Source organism: Lissotriton vulgaris, chromosome 3_1 (genome assembly GCF_964263255.1).
Source record: "Lissotriton vulgaris chromosome 3_1, aLisVul1.2, whole genome shotgun sequence".
NCBI lineage: Eukaryota > Metazoa > Chordata > Amphibia > Caudata > Salamandridae > Lissotriton > Lissotriton vulgaris.
In genome coordinates, this window is record NC_141689.1 from 1,103,025,272 (window position 1) to 1,103,045,997 (window position 20,726).

Consider the following 20,726-nt stretch of genomic DNA (forward strand, 5'->3'; position numbering starts at 1 on the left):
GTCTTTCGGGCAAAAAGACAGATTTTTACCCAGTGGGATGATTTCTGTCTTAGCACTGTTGCATCTAAGGTGGTTAGTATTTAGCCACTTGAAAACATCAGAAAGACAGTTTTTAAACCGGAGGTCTGCATCAGACCGCTGTTTGTCAATGGTGACGATCAATTGAGTGTCGTCAGCATAGGACGTGACAAGAATCCCATGAGATTCTATCACAGCTAGGAGGGGTGCCATATAGATGTTAAAAAATAGAGGGCTTAATATGGACCCCTGAGGCACTCCAGATGTGATGAGTTTTTCGCAGGATAGGTGGGGACCGAGAGATACGGTCTGGGACCTATTAGATAGAAACGATGAAATCCAGGCCAAGGCTGTATCTGTCACGCCAATCTCTCGCATTCGGTTGATTAAGATGGTATGCAAGATAGTGTTGAACGCTGCTGTAAGATCCAGCAGGATGAGGACAGCCTGCTTGCCCTCATCCTGCAGGAATTTGATGGAATCAGCAAGTTCGATCAACGCTGTTTCGGTGGAGTGACCGGAGCGAAAACCCGATTGTTGGGGGTGCAGGATGTTATGGGCTTCTGCAAAAGTTTTAAGCTCCTCATGAACTAAATGCTCCGTGACTTTGCCAAGGATGGGAAGTAAGGAGATGGGGCGCATGTTGGTCAAGTCTGTTGGCGATTTGTTCTGCTTTTTCAATAGGGGTTTTACGATGGCCTTCTTCCAGTCAGCTGGTACAAGTCCGGATTCAAGGGATTCATTAATAATGGCGTTGATGTAGGGGTTAACTGCCTCAATCAGATGATGTAAAATGATGGGAGTGGTAAAGAAGTGGAGTTTGGCCCTTGGACGGGGGGCAGCTGGACCCAATATAACAGTACACAAGACAGTTTGCTAGCCCACCCACTTATTTCGTCTCGCTACAAGCTAATGAGACTGACAAACAAAAGGCCGGGTCAATTTGTTTGTATGGGTAATATTATTTCACCCTTTTATTCATATATTTTAACTTGAAATGTAACAATTTCATGGGCAAGAAGAACACTTTGTAATCACTTGCAGAGAGAATATTTACAAAAGAATACAAAAACATTTACACATATTTACGCCAACTGGACATGTATCACATATACTATACACAACAAACTTCTCATGAAAATGGTATTTCTTGACTCTATAAACAATGATTGATTTTTGAGAGCTAGTCAGGGCGCTGTTAACCAGAAGATTGGTAAACAAAAGATGTAAAAGGCAGCAATCAAAAGACAAATCAAATTATTTCAAACCAACGAATGTTTAAACCCAACACAAAGGGGGTACTGATATTGAAATTTGTCTGCCGTTTTGCCGACGCGTTTCGAATCTGTAAATAGTTGCAGATTCTCCTCAGGGCTCTCTCAGTGTTATGATTCTGCACAAAAAATAAGAAACGAAGTTTGTTTTAAGATTATGTATTTCTAAAAGATTCCCCACTGTTGCTGTGTTTAGATGGATTAATTTACCTTTGTATCCGAAGCAGAGGGCTCTCGTGGATTAGATTGAGCACATGGCACTGTGCATCGCGAATCAATTGGAGTAAAGTTTAAATCTGTAAGACATTAGTTCACGGGCTTAGTAGGCCATCTCAAGTGGAGCAAAGTGACTACTACAGACCCCAAGGCGGCATAATCATACCTTGTCTCGAGTCAAGCGTAGATTTCAATTCCTCATTTGGCTCGTCCTACTTAGTTTGTGCGACCTAAGGGAAATTAAGGTCGCGCTCAGTTTTTGGTCTTTATTCTGGTTCAGAACACTAGGACATTAGTAGGACAAAGTGAAAAGCACATACCTAGAGTGTCGGGTTTTACCACAGGGCGGCGGTCGCCATGCCGTGTGTTTCTTCGTTGGACCCGGTCTCTGTTTGTAACGGGAATGAGTTTTCCCAGTCCTTTTCAGCAGCGCTGTTTACTCGCGCTGTAAAACAAGAGTGGGAGGGTGGGGGTTAACTCAGTTATGGTTGCGGGTGTAAAGCAGAGTTATCTCGTCGGAGCATGGGTTACACTGACCTTCCTCTCGCACAGGCGAGCCAGGGACTGCTTACGTTGGAGACGCCTGGTGGCTGTAGCGGGCGCTTACATCACAGCGAGCCGGGTACGTGGCATTCTGGGAGTTGTAGTTCAACAAGTCTGTTGGCGATTTGTTCTGCTTTTTCAATAGGGGTTTTACGATGGCCTTCTTCCAGTCAGCTGGTACAAGTCCGGATTCAAGGGATTCATTAATAATGGCGTTGATGTAGGGGTTAACTGCCTCAATCAGATGATGTAAAATGATGGGAGGACAGGAGTCAGTGGGCGCTCCTGATTTGCAGGCCCGAATTGCCTTGCTAGTTTGTTGCAGGGAGACCGATTTGAAACTGGAGAGAGGAGGGTAGTTGACTGTTGTCTCTAAGGGGGTTGTCGGAGGAGGAGGAAAGTCTTTCTGGATGTTGACAATTTTGTCAACGAAGAAGTCTGCAATTTGGTTGCATAAGCTCTCTGAGGGGGGAATTTCGGTAGTGAGGGCTTTCGGATGGGTGAATGACTTGACTATAGTAAAGATAGTTTTTTGGTTTTGGTGAGCTTCCGTTATAAGCTTGGTGTAATATTCCTTTTTTGCTGTTTTTATGTCAGAGAGGTACAATTTCCTCTGTTGTACATAACATGTTCTGGAGACCGTGTCATATGTTTGTCTCCAGTGTCTTTCTAGTCTCCGACAAGGAGGTGACTATCTGCTAAGGTCTGAGTGAACCAGGGGGCGTTGGGTTTTTTCTTTTTAGGACCCTTTTCCTGATGGTTTTTGGACTCGGTATTGGCCGTAACAATTTGGTTCATCCAGGTATGGAAGTTGCAGGAGTCAATTTCAACATCTCCAGTTACTATAGGGGATGGGGGAAGTGGTTGTGACTCCCGACTTATGCGTTCGGTCACCTTCTTCCAGTTAACTGTAAAAGTGGCTGGGGTATGCCTGGTACTGGATGGGGTAGGCAGAGGTATCATAATATCAAAAGGGATAAAATGATGATCGGTCCAAATTTAGGGAAGCGGGGGGAGGTAGAGAGGGTTGGAAGATTGGAGCAAATGCCATCAATTGTGTGTCCAGCCCTATGAGTGGCCGTGGTGATATGTTGGACGAGTCCAAAGATGTTTAAGGACTGTAAGAAGGAGATAGTATGGGGGTCAACAGGCGATTCCATATGAAGGTTTATATCGCCAATAAGAGTGAAGTTTGGGAACTGTAGCATGAGCGCTCCAAGGGCCTCATCCAAAGAGTTGAGAAAGGAAGTAGGATTCCCAGGAGGACGATATAGAAGCCCTCCCGAGAAAGAAAAAGAGGCGTTGATTTTGATTGAGAAACCCAAGCTTTCAGTATCCTTAAGGTGACATAGGTCAAAAATGTGACATGGAAAAATTTCCTTAATGATTAGAGCGACCCCGCCACCTCGACCAGAAGGTCTATCCCGCCTGAAGATGGTGAAGTCAGGGGGGAGGGCAATGGCCAAATCGGGGTTGGAGGATTCGTTGAGCCAGCTTTCGGTAATGAACAGGGCATCCAGTTGGTGGCTTAGTATTAAGTCATGTACGTCTTGGCAGTGGCAGGCTAGAGACCTGGCATTAACGAGACCTCCCTTAAAGTGGGTGGGACGAATTTTTAATGGGGGCTGCGCGTTGGTAACGTCATTTATAGGCAGAGGGGGAGTCCACTCACAACGAGGACATACAAGGGGGCTGCTAAGGGGGTCAATATGGGGGCAGTCAGAACAGTGGGGAGCAGATGGAGGACGTAGGGACAGTAGATAGTTGTTGTCATACCTGATGGCGGGTTGCAACCTGGTAACATGCCCTGCGCCCGGCGCGGTCCGGTCGCGGACGGGCGCAGACGGGCTTGGCCGTCTGGCCAGTCTACACATAATATAGGTAGAAAAGGGGGTGGGAGTATGGCGCGACTAGAGCGCTCTCCCTGCCTCCCTCAAGATGGCGCCCACCGTCGCCGAGAATCGGCAAAGCGGCAGTGCCGACTGTGTTCTTTTAAAATGTGACAGTGGTGTCAGTGTGCCTAATAAATATTTCCCCTTAACTCTGGTGAGCCCCCCAAGAATAGAAACAGCAGTAAAAACAATAGGCTTAAAGACGTTCTGGTGCAATTTTAAATGATGAGACGCGCTATTTCAAGGTTCACTAAGTTCATCACAAATTACAAATTTCCACACATGACGCTTGGACGAATAATCAAAACAACAGCAGAAGCCTGATTGCCCCACAGTACAGCGTGACAAGGGATGCAAACATGGGAAGCCTTCAATCTTTCTCTTTTCCCCATACTCTCTTCTCTCTTCTCTCTTCTCTCTGCTCCCTCTCTTTATTTTCTTGAACTGTAGGCACCAGGCTAACGACCTGGCATCAGGCTGAATGGGCATAGTATCATCTTTGGCATCCTTTTCCACCCCCCAAACATAATAGACATTTCCCATAAATAAACACACAACACAATTTGGGTTTGGGTAAAGTGGCTGACGGTTTATTACATACACTGTTATGTAATAGGTGGGTTATCTTATGGGCGATCCAAGGGCAGGCAACCAACTGGGCCGCCTGCCCGCCTGATGAGCCAGGCAGCACTGGGGCGAACCCTGCCTATGCTGCCCTTACTAGTGATCCTCTCATGAATCATGTGACTGTTGGTACATTACTCATGCCCCTTTCAGGGCGAAGCGTTGCATAGCAAACCCCCCGGTTGTTCAGTCCCACAACTGCCCAAAGGACTAGCGAGCTCAACACGGTTTCAAGGACCCTCCCATGAGGCTCCTTGGATTTGGCTCTGGTACCCCCTATGGTGCCACGCAGAAGTACCCTTGGTACTGGCCTGCTTCCAGAGCACCCTGTAACTCACAGCTCTGGAGGTGGCCACCGTCACCTCCAGAGCCCCCCACTACAGCTATGGTCTTACTTGTACCCTCTCATCTCTAGCATCTCGCTCAAGTCTAAGAGAAAAAGGTCCATACCTACTGGTGATAAGTGGACCCCATCAACCTCAAAGTACCTTTTCACCTTCTCTTGGATCATCTTGTGTCTGATGAATCCCAGACCTCTGTGGTCAGTAAACATGCGCATTGCCCCGTTAACTCGCCTCCGGGAATGTTCAGCTGCTTCCTCCAATTTTGCCCCTCGCCACATTCTATGTGGAATCATCAATGACCAGTACACCTTGCATTGACCCATGCGCTCGCTGATTTCACCCAAAACGCTTTTCATGACCTGCAAGAGTAACCTCCTACCCATGTCAATGAGGTTGTTGTCCCTCAGGTGTTTCACTAAAATCTGAGGGAGAGCCCCCTGAGCCGCAAGTCTCTCCTCTAATTTGTTCCTGAGGCTGCTCCATCTCATGACGTGGAATCCCATCCACTCAAACAGTGTCTGTGGGAATCCCCGCCTCCAATTCTGGTGCGCCACCCACTGAGCCACCCTGTAGATGCATGAATGCCCAATCACCCATACCCGTGGCCCTAGTGAAGGAAGAGACAAGATTTACACATTCTACTCTTTTAATGATTGTCCAAACATGCATAAAATAATTAAATCTTTTAAATACACTGCAATTCACTGCACACTAATAATACACAAGGTACATCATGGGCGGACGTAGCGTTTGTAGCATTCAGAATCCCACCACCAAATCTTCTTTGCACCATCTGGCTCCATTCCGCCATTGAAAGCAGCCATAGCGGCCTCTATCCTAAAGGAGTGGCTAGAGTATTTCTTCCCTTGCTGTGACAAGCCTGTCCTAGCCAAGCTTGCCCTCATCAGCCGTTCCATCTGCTACCTAGGGAGGAGAGCCAGGTCAGGATGTATCAATAGGTAACCAGGGGAGTTGGGACGGCAAGCAAGGTACTCCATGACCTTGGTGACTGGGCAATATCTAAGATCACCCAACGGCCTGAGCACCACATCAACCCCCGTCCTGCATGATGTGGACTTCCTAAGGTGGATGGAGAGGGTGTCTGTGAGGGCAACGTCTTGAATGCTTAAGGCATCCCCTGAATTGTCAGCCTTAGATCTTGCCACCAGTTCACTAATTCAAAAAGCACCAAAGAAAGCCAAGCAGAAGGCTGCGGCAAAGAGTGTCACCTCAAAATTCGAGTAGGTGACCCCCTCTAATACGTACAGCATCCCCTTGAGAATCTCAAAATCAATGGGAGCCCTGGGCTCATCTCTGGTCCAACCTTTGAGGGCCGCACGGATGACAAATTATTTAGTAGGGTCGGCCCCCCCATCAGCCTGGCGTCGTGGCTCACCTCCTCCAGGTGGCCACACACCCAGGAGTGGCTACTCCCCTGTTCATTAGCCCATACCACGAATGCCTCCACTCTGCCCTCAATTGGTAGAGAAGAAAGTCCCAGGGAATGTGACACTGTCATGAAGATGGCCAGGTGTGACCTATAACGCTTCCTAGTAACTGGCACCAGTGTTCCCCCATTGCCCTCAGTCGTTGGTCCACTTCAAGATCCTCCAGAAATGTGCTGGGAAAGGGGTCATCTCTGCGCTTGCCCCCGGCCAGGCCTCCCGGAAGCAGAGCAACCGAAAACGAGAAAGAGCATCAGCCCCCACATTTTCGACCCCCTCAATATGCCTTGCCCTGAATTCAACATTACAGCGCAAGCAAGCCCTCACCAACTCTCTGAGCAGGCACAGAACCAACGGGCATTTGGCAGTCTGCCCATTGATGGCCTGCACTACCTCCATGTTATCAGACCAGAATAGGACCTTTCTGTCTGATAGAGTCTTAGGCCAAAGATGTAGCGCAATGACAATCTGGAACAATTCCAAGACTATGATGTTAGCCATGATGTTTCGCTTGTACCAGGCATTGGGCCACTCCTGGGCACACCACTCAGCACCCAAAATTGCCCCAAAACACTCTCTACCTGATGCATCCATGAAGAGGCAGAGATCGGGACTGTCAGCCCAGGGTGCCCTCCAGATCACTGTCCCATTGAACTGCGTCAGGAACTCACACCTTATAGAGAGGTCCTTCTTCAAGCCTGTCCCCAAATGGACCCAATGGTGCTTCTTCTTAACCTTTGCAGTTGCCCTTGCTAGTCTCCTGGCAAAAACCCTCCCCATGGGGATCACGTTGGCTGCAAAGTTAAGTTTGCCCATGAGGCCTTGGATGTCACCCAGTGTGGCTTTGTCTTTCCCCAGTAATGCCTGAATGTCCTGACGCAATCCCCGTACCTTGTTTGCAGGGAGTCGGGACTTGCCCTTGACCGTGTCCAGCTCGATGCATAAAAAAGTCAGGACTTTTATCGCTAAGCATCGCCGGCAATTATCGCTGAGATAACTTGCTATTAGCAACGTTTATCTCAGAAGTGTTAAAAATCCTCATGCTAACTGCCAAATGAGAGAATATCGCTGGAAAACCAACGATAATCTCTCGAAGTTTGGTGTTAGCTTGATGATAGGGGCTCACAAACTTAGCCATGATATCCACCTTCCATAGGATATCATGGCTAAGTCAGGAAAATATAAGGTGTAAAAAAAGCAGCGCTAACCGCGGTTAGCGCTGCTTTTTTATCACTAACAGGGTTAGCGATATCCTTGATAATAGAAGAAATGTCGCTTAACAACATTTCTCCTATTTTTTTTCTCTGGAACGCCTGCTTTGCATCTCATTAGAGATGCAAGGGGAAGCGTAGAGAAAAAGGGTGCCAACATGCAAATTTGCGTGTTAGCACCCTGTTGCTGCTAGGGAGATCATTTTATCTCCGCTTTTTTGGCTTTTAAAGCCAAAAAAGCAGAGATAAATCCCTTGATAATATGCCCCTCAGTTCACTAAAGTCCTAGTTCTACCTTGACAAAAGTACTGTGATGTAAGGTACAGTGGCACATTGATGAAGGCAATACAAAAACCTCAGAGGACCCAGGATATCGCTACATCCGGTGGAATCTGATCATTATACACAATCACTAAAATAATTCCTAAGCCTCCCATTGAGCCAAATAATCAAATTCAAGATCCTGTGTAGAACTTTTTCTGGAAAATGGGTAGGATTTCTACAACAGCTTTCTCCTCATACAACCAAGATGACCCTGGATGGGCCATCGGAACCGACGAGTTATACAGGTAAATCGCACAAATGTATCAACTAAATAAAGCATCCTTGCATGTCTTTGCCTTGGTCTGCAAACCTACCATTTAAGTAGTGCTAAGTACTCATTAAGGTTTATGCAAGTGTGGGGATTTAAAGTCCCCGCCATGAAGCCTTGCTTCCCTGCACTGATGGGTTTCCCTGGGGGTTCTGCTGTTTGTACTCCAATGAGATAGACAATCATGTGAAATCACAGAGGCTTCTCCCTCTTTAGTGACTTGAAACCCCAGAGTTGGGCTTTGAATTTGATGGAACACCCAGACTCGACCCCCTTTTAAGAGAGCCTCTGCAGCCTCTGTGTCGGGATGTTGTGGATCTGGTGATGAAGATAACACACTTAATAATAAAGGGAAAATTCCTATTTGACTGTATGTTTACAAAAGAACCCGTTCAGTATTTTGCTTCGGTTTTGAGACACATTTCAGAATTTGGATGCATGGAAGTGTATGTTTGTGTTTAACTCTGTTGAACTCAGAAAGAGTAATGTTAGAACACACCCTCTCTCCTAGATAATGGCTCCCCTGTTTCTGTCTCCCCTCCTGCCAAGAGCGTGTAAGTGTATGGTATTCTCCTAATGGGAGCAAGCTTGTTATTCACCTGCAAGGGACTTAAAGCTTGAGCGTGTCATCACTGACAAAATATCGAATTCAATAATATAAAATTACCAAAATATCGAGGAAAAAATATAGAATACAAAAATATCGAATTCCTATCTACAAACAGGTAAATACACAAACATTGAATCAAAAATGTAGTTTTAAAAAATATAGTTAGTCAAAATATCGATTTTTTTTAAATGTCTTAAAAGTAATTTAAAATTAATAAAAGAATAAATATAATTAACTAAAACATACTTAAAAATACTTAAATAACCTTACAATTACTAAATAATTAATTTAAGTTATAAAAAAAAGACAATTTTAATTTTTATAACATATGTATATATTAATAAAAAATATACAATATTTTTACCGTAAGATAGCGGGAGGGTAAAAATTACTATTCCCACGCCAGTGAGTGCAACAGTAGGGAAAGCGTTGGATAGCGTGAGGGTAAAAATTACTATTCCCTCTCCAGAGAGTGCAACAGTAGGGAAAGCGTTGGATAGCATAGAGGTAAAAATTACTATTCCCACTCCGGAGAGTGCAACATTAGGGAAAGCGTTGGATAGCGTAGGGGTAAATATTACTATTCCCACTCCAGAGATTGCAACAGTAGGAAAAACATTGGATAGTATAGGGGTTAAAATTACTATTCCCACTCCAGAGAGTGCAACAGTAGGGAAAGCTTTGGATAGCCTTGTGGTAAAAATGACTATTCCCACTCTAGTAAGTTTAATAGTAGGGTAAGAAAAAATGAAATATTTTATTAAAAATAAATGAAATATCAATACTAATAAAACATTTATTAAAAGTAATTACCAATTTAATAGTATGTAATAATTAATCAATTAAAAATACAAATACATATTAGTTATTAAAATTAATTACCTATTAATACAAATTAATTACAAATTAACAATTAATTAACAATAAATTAAAAATCAATACCAATAATTAAATAAAAATGATTTACTTAATTACAATTAGATTACTTCCCACCCTATTCCCATATAAACCCACAACCCGCTACGGAAAATACATTAATAAAATTAACATGATTATCAATTAACCAATTACCAATTAAAAAGTAATTAACAGTAATTCAAAATGAATACCAATAAATAAATTAAAATATTTAATTAATTACAATAAAATTGCTTACCACCCTATTCCCCAATAAACCGACAACCCGCTACAGAACTAAAACGCAAAATTAAATAAATTATTAGTCATTTAAAAAAATTAATATTTAATTTAATATAATTAAATTACTTCCCACCCTATTCCCCTATAAAGCCACAACCCGCTACAGAATTAAATTACTCAAAAATTAAATAACATAAAATGCATTACTTGAAATAAATTACAAAAACCATGTATACAGTTTTCACACATATACTAACATAAAAAACACTTTAAACAAATCGATATTGTTAAAAATTCTATATATTTTAATACCTATATTACTTACCTCCCTTGTCTACAGATCCTACAGAAGAGGTGACTAAACAGATACAGGATATGGTTGAAGAAGCTTTATCTGAGGGTTGGATCACTCAAAGTGAGGCGACCTATTTGGTTGGTAAACACCCAACCACTCCTTATTTCTACCTTTTACCAAAGGTACACAAACCACAGAGGCCACCGCCTGGTAGGCCTAATATTTCAGGAATAGGGTCTCTCCTGGAGCCGTTGTCAACTTTTGTCGATTATTTTCTGCGGCCAATTGTACAGAAAATGCCTACATATGTGCAGGACACTAAAGATGTCTTGCGTGTCCTTGCAGAAATTGATTATGATATTGAAAGAGACCTCCTGGTCTCTTTCGATGTAGAATCACTGTATACTTCTATCCCTCAGGATGAGACTTTGGAAGTCGTAACATCCATCCTGAGGGATAGTATATGTGAAACTATCACCCCTGTACCATTTATAATGGCTTTGGCAACTATAGCCATGAAAATGAACTTCTTCAAGTATGAGGACAAGCTGTTTCTCCAGATATCGGGCACGAGTATGGGCAGCGTTTTTGCGCCGAGCCTGGCGAATTTATACGTGCACCAGTTCGAACAACAACACGTACTGACACCCACCAACCCCTTCCACACCTCTATTAGGTGGTGGAAGCGTTATATTGACGACGTGTTGGTGGTGTGGAGAGGCACGGTGGATTCCGTCAATGAATTCCACCAATGGCTAAACAGTAGAAACCAGTTTCTTAAATTCACCATGGAAACAAATAAGGAAAGAATTGCATTCCTAGATCTGTCGATCTATGTCACTACTGCAGGATTGCAGAGTGAACTGTATAAGAAACCTATGGCCCGGAACTCACTCCTCCTTTACGAGAGCTACCACTTTCGTGAGCACCTTCAATACTAGAAGCAATGCCATCCAGAAGATTGTCAAAAGACACTGGCGCCTTCTGAACCATGGGAGAGAGAAAATCGTGCAGCCCTTATTTGCGTTCAAAAGGGCAAGCAGCATTCGGGATCGACTTGTTCACACACGCCCAAAAGAGCTCCCTAGGAAACTTGGTGGAACACTGTGTAACCTTCCACCAGCTGTCGGGCATCACCCTTGCGGCACTTGCTCAGTCAGTTTTCTTATGAAAATAAAGACCAATAAGGCTTACTTCACAATAAATGTCTGATAATAGTGTCCTTGCCACTAATATATACCAATTGAAGGGACACATGATAAGATTGCCACTATCTAGTATGCATCTTAAAGGTGGAGGGATACTTCACTAACAAACCCTCACTAGACTACTTATACTAGCATCTCCTACAGATCGGTGCCTCCCCCAAGTCTCAGATGGGAGCTTGAGGTACCGACGGAAAGGTGAGCAGCTACCACAGAATATTTTTAGAATATTTTTAGCTATACTATGTTGTAAACTTTAGCAAATCACAGGTTTTGAAGATCAGTATGTAGTAAAATTCCTGAATAAGCATACAAAGGAGTTCTAATCTTCCTTAAAGTTTGGTATCTTAGTCGAGTTTCTGGGTCATTTTGAGGCTTAGTACACTGAGTTTGGGGTGTTTATCTACCTCATATGTTTTGCCTCTAGATACAGGGCATTTGGTTATAGGAATGATCATAGGCAGGGTATAAAGCGAAAAAATTTCTTTACAGTACTTTGCCACATTCTTTTGTTTTCCCTACATCTTTGTAGTGTGGGGCCTCTTAGTACCTGAGCAGTGTCCAGGTGAGGTGAGGTCTATTGCCCTACCACAAAGGGTAAGCATAAAAATTAATTTTCTGACACACATTATTGGTTGGCTTGGTGACACACTATGCACATGAGACTGATGCATCGAATACAGTACTAATGATATAACGTTTTCCTTCACAGAATTCACAGTAACCATTGTGAATCGGAGGGTTAATGTCCATGGTTGTTACAGGTTGTACCGTTTCTAACCAGTTTTACTACAATTTGTTTTGGTGATGGTGGTGAATTCTATATTTCACTATTAGGAGTGCAACTATTATACGAGCAGAGGCCCTGACGAATGCCAAGGGATTAAATACCCGTTAGGCAGAAACATGTTGGCCCTTATGTAGACAGATAATTGTCACTGTCTTCTCTTGCACTGTTCTATTTTTTAATTAGGAGGCGTGTCCAGTCCGCAGAATAAAGTATTTAGAAGGAGGACATTCCATCCTATTTTAAATCACGTTCTTGTTCGTTGCACTATTTCTTCTTACTTTACCATCAAAAGATCAGTCATCATGGACGGTTTGTGTATTTGGTGGACCAAATCCTGATACAACAATAAGGTGCGGAGCTGAGTGTCCCACTGATCAGGGGACCAGCCTCATTTGCACATGGGTTTAGCAAAATGATAGGACTGATCATTGAGTCTAATTTGATGGAAACCCTTTACAATCTGTTGTGGAATAATCAGCCATTTTGCGAATAATCTCCTCTATGCATGTAGTGTTAGCCTTTTTTCCTTCTCTATCCTTATTAATACGCTATGTGTGTGCGATAAAGATATTTTGAGATCTTGTTGACTCAGTATCGCCAGTGTAGCCTCTCAATTTGGCTGTTAGACCCCCAGAGTTCTCACCAAGCAGTAATTTAATAATGGTGCTTCTCTTTACTGCCTCAAATAAATATAGAGGGCCATATTTATGACTTGGTTTGCGTCTCTCTTGCACCATGCAATGTGGTACAAGAGCAACGCAAACTTTAAGGCAGGTCTTAGAAGCTTCATAAAGCGCCTTCGCAAGGCTTAGAATAGCTCCAAAGATATGGAGTAACACAACACAGCACAAATCACGGCATTGCTTTACTCTACCATGGGTAGGCGTTTCATGGGAGTTGCAACTCCCATAGTTTTTGACGCATTCCCGGATCTACAAGTCCTTGTAAACTGGGGAATGCGCCAAAAAGATACGCCTCCCAAGGTGAGGCGTATTGAGGGGAAATATCTTTATTTCTACTTGTTTCGTGCTCTTCCGATCCGTGCTGCATTTTACAGCCCGCCGTAACCTCGAGGACAGATCGACTCTCCTTTTCCCACCGATCATGCTGAGATCAGTTTCTGCCTATCCACGGACCACGCGGCTCTGGATAATCCTTCAATTCACTCCTAACCCTTGCTCCCATGCATTTGTGGTACCGATGATGTGATTTCGGACACCTTACTCTGCAACGGGACGCCCCTCGAGGCACCCAGACAGATCCTCGACCCGCAGAATTTTTTCCGCATACCTGCCCATCCTTGCTATCAACCAGTTGCCAAACGCACTGCTTCCAGCTCTCCTGTCCTGATGATGATCCTAACTCGTACGGATCGAAACGTCGTCGACTTTCCAGCAAAATTTTAGGCGCCCCTCACACAGTGGTCTTCGCAAAAAATGGAAAACGATTAACAACCATCCTGAACTATTTTGAAACCACTTTGTTTTTATTCACTGTACATAATTGCTCACAATACACTTCGCGCCGTCCACGCTGCTCTCACTGTCACTTGTGTCGCCGTAGTGTCACTCGTGCACCTTGTACAATCTTGGGCTGTCACATGTTATTTATAAATTGCAGTGCTGATATTAACTGGGAATTATAATTGCCCTATACTTCTCAGAATGCTGATAAAAATGATGCCTTGAGCACATATGAAAATCAAACTGAGCCTCCTTGTTCTTTGATGTATTGATATCCTCAATAAGTATCTGCAAACAATACCGGTTGGGATACTGTTCATTGTATATAATTCTCTACCCCAATCCCAACAAGGTTGATGGGTTTTTACTCCTGTTATCTTTAACAAGCATTCTACAGCACACATAAAAAGAAGAAAAAGCCTCTCAGGATTGTTTTTGATGCTGAAGGCTGTCAACGCGAGGAAAGGGGCAGGAATATGCCATATTGGATAAATACGGTCCTTTCTACCCTTTCACTGAGACACAGGGAAGCACAGCAATATGACTTGCTGCACTGTCCTGCACCACAAAACTCATAAATATGCCCCATAGAGTGGATAGCATTTGCAGATAGGTTGTTTGGATTTTTACACTATTTCTTCTACAATATTCCATTTCAGAAGTGCAAGACTTTGCAAATGGCTTGTATTTGTTATTGTTTGGATGATACACCAAAGAAAGACACAATGAAAGGTCACATTGTATGGTGCTTTCTTAAATGTGGTTCTTATATTATGAGCTATATGATGGGCATGTGCAATGAAAGATAGTGTTTCTATTTATTCATTCTTTATAAAAAACAAATGTGCATTTTGATCAACTGGTGTATGTTGCATATAAAAATACAGAACTTTGAGATGCCTCCTTCCTCCACCAAAAAATATCTCCATAATGATTCACACAAAGTATAAAACATAATAAAGATACCATGTGACTCAGCCACATGGATGTGACTCAGTCACATGGAACACTGACCAAAAGTAATGAGCGTGAACGTGTAACAATGGGTACTGATCTGGCTGGGAGCAGGGCTGAATTAAGACATTTTAAAGGCACTAAGCCCTTCAAAGATTTTGGTTAACCCCACATGTCTCTAATTCAAAATATAAACAATAATAAACTATAAAATAATTTATTTTTCAAACTGAAACAAAACTTACAGTAAGGTGGAAAATATTGTGTCTTTTTGGATACTTCCACTTTATGCATATTCAATAGGTTTTCTCCTACTTTATCTAATTGAAAAGTTTTTGATCAGATCCTCAAAACTAATCTTACGTAACACATCTGTTTATATACTTAGTAGAGATAAGGCATCCAGTTGCTTTCAGATGAGGCAGGTCAATTAGGGCTGAAGGGCCACTCCCCCTCACCTTTTGTTCCTCAAAAACAGTGTCTGTCAGGCTGAGCAAAGGTCGGCATAACTGACATTCTTCATTTTCAGGTCAGGTCCTGGTTGCCTGAGCTGAACTTTGCTGGGCTGTAGATGTCACAGCTCCTGTGGGCATGATCTATTCAGCTCAGCAAAGGTCTTTGAGACCCTCCCCCTCAGTGACGAAGGGCAGCGTCACACTTTGCCTCGGACCTGGGCACTTTAGTTTTAAGCCCTGAAGCGTTCAGGGTTGAGTGTTAATCAGTGACACTTTGTCACAGAGTGGAATGGGGTCAGCAATCTCACCGACCCCATCCCGCTCTGTGACGAGGTTGGGACAGTTGCCTTCCCTTATTGGCTGACCTAAGTTCAACCAATGAGGAAAGGCAGCAGTCACAACCTTCCTGGGACCTCCGAGGCAGAGCTGCAGGTAAGTCCGATTTTTCTTTTTTATTAAAATTAATATTTGGTGCGGGCGTGTATGTTTGAATATTTAGTAATGAGTGTTGTGAATGGATGTGTGTGTGTGTGCTCATGTGTGTGAATGCATGGTGTGAGTGTGTATGTGTGTGTGTGTGTCCTGTCCATACCCTTTTCACCTAAAATTACTGGAGCACCTACCTGCCTAATGGCATAGTTGTTCTAGTGAGATTTTTAATTTACTTCAACTGAGAAAATTAATGCTCAGCTGAGCAGTTTTTGACCATTTATGTTAAAAATATACAAAAGAAAATGTGTATGTTTGGAAAGGCATACTCAATATTGTCTTCTTCAATTACTTTATAAAGTTTAGTATGATTGAATCTTGTTTTAAAAAAATGTGTTTCACTGAACTTATGACACACATATGAGTGAAACTGCTGAAGCTCAGATGAGAAATTAGGGGCATATTTACATGCAATTAATGGAGCGTAGGGTTAGCCTCCTTGGCTTAATGCCATTCTCAGCCACTTCTGAAAAGCAGGACTGCACCATATTTACAGCAATATGTTTTAGCTCTGCGTTCCCCCCTGTGCTGGACCTAAATTTAGCTGCCTAGTGCCAACGCAGGCATCCTTGCACCATAGAGCAATGGTGTCTGCATTGCAGGGGAAGATTGTTTATGTGCAAGAAGGTGCCCCTTCCTGCACTGGCCAACAGTCGTGCACAGCACTGGCAAGGTAGTGCTTGTGACGGCCGTTGACCGACAGCAGCGCTTAAGGGGTTAATGATTGTTTTTGTGCAGGAATGAACACCTTCCTGCTCATAAATAATCAATGGCGTTTAGCTGTTTCCATGTGTGCAGCACAACGCAGCACACATGGAACAGTCAAAACGAGGAGAAATCAAACATTTCTTCTTGTTTCGCCAGGGTAAGACCAGATTTTCCCTGCTCCTGATTTTGACGGTGCCCCATATTAACACCACCATTGTAAATACGGTGAGACGTCAAAATCAATGGGTGTTGCGTGGATTGCCCACCGCAACGCCCATTGTCCTCCCCTTTCATGCTAAGTACAGCGAGAAAGGGTGCTTTATTTAAAAGGCAGCATTAAGCCATGTTAAGTGGCTTAACGCTGCCTTGTAAATAAGGCAAAGCCCCTATCGTCCCCCACAACCTCCAAAAAATTGACGTTGTGATGGTGATAGTGGTTTGTAATAATGCCCCTTAGTCTTCAAGTCCTCTGCGTAAGCACCATCTTTTGACAACACTGACAAAACCTTTTAATTTCAGTAGATGAAGTGAAATTATGTGTCACATCACTTAGAAAAGAAAATCTCTCTGCTTTATTTTTGTATATTTTTCCTAATCTCATCTCGGTTTCAAGTTTGTCAATAATTGTGTAAAAGGTGGTGGTTCGAAATTTATCTCTGGCATTCAGATATACTTCTGGGAGCCCCTTTTTATGGAACCAGGCTCAGCTGCCCCATTTGCAGTTTTGCACCATATGGTCTTAAATTAAATCCGGCAATGGAAAATTTCTGTGGTGCCCCTCTTCCCTTGCTGCCCTAATCATGTGCTAATTTTGCTTACTGGCTAATCCAACCCTGCATGGGAGGTAACCCTACCTTCCATCTGTAATGGTTAACGCAAACAATATATTGCAGATTGGCACAAAATCAACACCTTTTTAGGTCTCGCCTTGGCAGGGCATGCGCTACAGGCCCTGTCTCAGCGAGACCTAAAGTAATCTGTATGTTAGGTGAAACTCTGTGTAATTTGTCATACCGCTTGCGATTCATTTAACTGTGGCATTGCTGTTCTTATCTTGCTTTCTGATGGCTGTTGATCCGATAGTAACTTTGTGTGGTCCGGAAGAAGCAGCGCCTAACTACAGTTTTCGTCCACTCGCACTTGTTAACTTGGGTATGGACCATAGGATAGTCCTACCTCTATCGCTGTAGTCTCTGGCATACTGGTGACTATTCAAACCACACCAGCCTCAGCTTTTCTTGTCCATTCTTGTTTACTTTCCGACACCACTTGTCGCAACTTGCAAAGCACATAATTCTAATTCACTGTGGTAAATGCCATCCACTGACTCCGCGCTTCAGATTTCAGCACGCATAGCCTTCGAAAGGTATTCATGTCCCAGTTGCGTTGTGATGCTGTGTGCGCCCAATGTCCCCCAAACCACATCCTGATCCCCGCACACTCTAGGCTGAACGTGGAGGTTTCTCCTCATATCGGCACCATAGGAAATACCGCTCACAGCAGGTCGGAGAGAAGGTATTTTTTTAAAAAAAACTTGTTTTCCTCATCGTGCATCTTGCCCCGATTGTGCGTCTCTCCTGTCCCATCACATGTTGTCTTCCTCATCATTGTTTAGTTAACAGGCTGCAGACAGGACCTAACGTGCATAACACAATTATTTAATAAACAACGTGGCAATCGTCTGTGGTTTTACGTTTGGTGCAGAAGGATGTAATCTACGTTGCTGTTGTCTGCACTTTTCCACTTTCACTTTCTCTTTTACAACTCGTAATCCATGTGTATTATGTAACCATATTTCTTTAGTATGCTGGAGGCAGGAGGGAGCATTTATTAATTAAACAACATGGCTGCTAATCATCTCTGATAACAGTTTTGGCCGAGAAGAGCAAAGGGCTATGCGCCTTTAGCCACTGAGTTCTACCCTGTCCTTCGCGACTTTCACTTGCAAAGTAAACACTACAATTCCCGACATGCTGTGCTGGCAACAGGAAGCCATACATACTTTGCAAGGAGCCAGTACTCGGCCAGGTAGAACTGTTTCTTTATAATAGGCTTGTGTTTTTTTGGGTTTTTTTTGCTGATGTGCTTCTTTGTCTTCTTTTCTCTCATTTAAATGGGCGGCTTTGTCAACCTCGGTGCGTTTGAAATGTTTAGGCTACAGGGAACAGTAAGAGGGTCAATCATTGCAAATAATTAAAAGCATGGCTACCTGTATATCTTCAGCCTGTTTCTCATAAAGAACATTTGGCAAAAGGTTGCAAAGCTCCCGCATAATTAATAATAGGGCAGCAGTCTGTTGCATAGGTTTTTTTCTGCAGTTTTATCTAAGACAACGTGGCCCAAGAGCATTAAAGTGACCTTTACAGAGCACCTACTTATGTCACAGAAGGTCAGATTTCTTTCAGTCACAAAGAGATCTGTCCAGAATCATAGAATGGTAAGCCGATGCTATGACTCAAACCTGGCTCCCCTGTTCCACGTTCCACAGCTCCCCTGGGGAAGACCAGCAGACCTCCATCCCATCATTAGAAAGCACAGAGTGCCTGCATTGAGACACTTGTCTGTGAAGGGACAGGGTTCATAATGCCACAAGTGACGAACTGCGACTCCGATATCATCCTTGGGTGCACTATCTACACATTCCATTGTCTGAAACCTTTACGAGGAGAGTGTGAGCTGGTTACTTTGACAGCTTGCACAGAAAGATCCAACTCTGAGCTGGCCTTGCCACAATGTGAACTTGCTCAGCCCTCTTGCCAGCTTCAAACGCATGTAACTTGATGGCAAAGGAGGCTTATGCTGCTATTACATGTACTTTAACTGTTCAGTGTGTGTAAGGGGACCTGCTGCCGGTGCCCTTAATTGTTCGGTGCATGTGAGATGCGTTTGCACTACTTGTAAGGATGTATGACATTATAACGCATGCTTTACAATGCATGCAGTTACAACGCAGGTTTTACTACGCATACCTTTACAACGCATTACACTTTGGGGTGCTGGATAGTGAATAGTTTAATTTACTATTCCAACTCCAGTCCCCGTGGACACTAGGGAAGGTGTTGGATAGTAAATTAAACTTATTCCTTATCCTAGAGCTCCCCCCAGTGTAATGCGTTGTAAAGGTATGCATAGTAAAACCTGCGTTGTAATAGCTTTGCGTCGTAAAAGTATCATTGTAAAGGAAGTTTCCCACTGGTAATATTGCTATGAACCTGCACGGTGCATGTTATTTGTGTTAGAAAGCTTGCTATGCCACTGTCCATGCTGTACCTCGTCTGTGTGTTTTATTGGAGTTGCCAAGATTTTTTCAATAGACACGGGTCAAAGTATTCGGTTTTGGCACTGCTTGTTTCCTTCTCCCCTTAAGTATTAGGAGGACAAGGAGCCTTGTGAGATTCTTCTCTCATCAAAAGCTCCATGGGCGAAGAATGCCTTAGGAAACTGAACGTAATACTTGTATGTGACCTTTTACTTAGTGCTGTTTTTTGACCAGAAAATACAGCCAAAGCCACTTGAAATTGGATTGGAACTGAGATCTCCTAATTTCAAGGACTGTAGTGTAAACACCAGATCACAATGACTGTATTTTGTAGGACATTTGATCCATGTCATTTGTATCTTTCCCAAGCCTTTTTATATGCTTTAGATTCTGGTGCTTATAATTCACCTTTCCCAATTCAAATGCTGCAGCAGACGTGCTGAAATACAGCTGTCACCGAAATGCACCCTAAAAATGAGATGCACATTGATTTCAAAGGATACGCTTAATTTTGCTACTCTGTGACGGTACTCAAGATAAAAGATTTTTTTTCCATTGTTTTTTTTTTATTTGCCATCTTCTCTATATTGGACCTGACTAATGTACAACAAGGCTGCCTGCAAACCTGCCTTCCAGCATCCGGCTCCCTCCCAAATGACCCATGTCATTTGTACCTCCTGCAGTCTGGACTTTTTGGCCAACAGCACTTTGGTTGCTCGGGTTCATGATCCCTGGCCTATAGCTGTGAAACTACCAGACTCACAGTAAGTTGGCTACTTTATATATATGTTATATTTCAGTCCACTTGCTTTGCTGGTCCTGCTCGCACCTTCACTAACAAGGATCTGCAATGCAATAGGTCTCGCATTTGTTTAATTTAGAGCGGTTGGCAATGGAAATAACAATGTTTTTTACTTTGCTATTTTATACCAATGGCAATAGTGCCATACAAATATAATGACTCCACTGCAAATAGGAAAAACACAAGTAAAAACAATTGCCATTTTCAACGCCAACAGCTCTAACTTAAACAAATGTGAGACCTAATGCATTGCAAATGCTTGTTTTACTCTGCCAACCTTTGGACGGACAGGCAGACAGATAGGTTTAGAGACAGATAAACTAAAGATTGAGTAATAGTGTCACGGTAGATAAGTACGTTTTAAAATGTAAATTCGATATAACATGTTCGGGCGAAA

At 43.1% G+C, this 20,726-nt stretch overlaps 1 protein-coding gene across 2 annotated transcripts in view; it reads right to left on the minus strand.

The window, feature by feature from the left end:
* Window positions 1-20,726, minus strand: part of LOC147727489 (alcohol dehydrogenase 1-like) — a 256,534-nt gene that overhangs the window by 234,712 nt on the left and 1,096 nt on the right. The gene's annotated exons all lie outside the window — the stretch shown is intronic.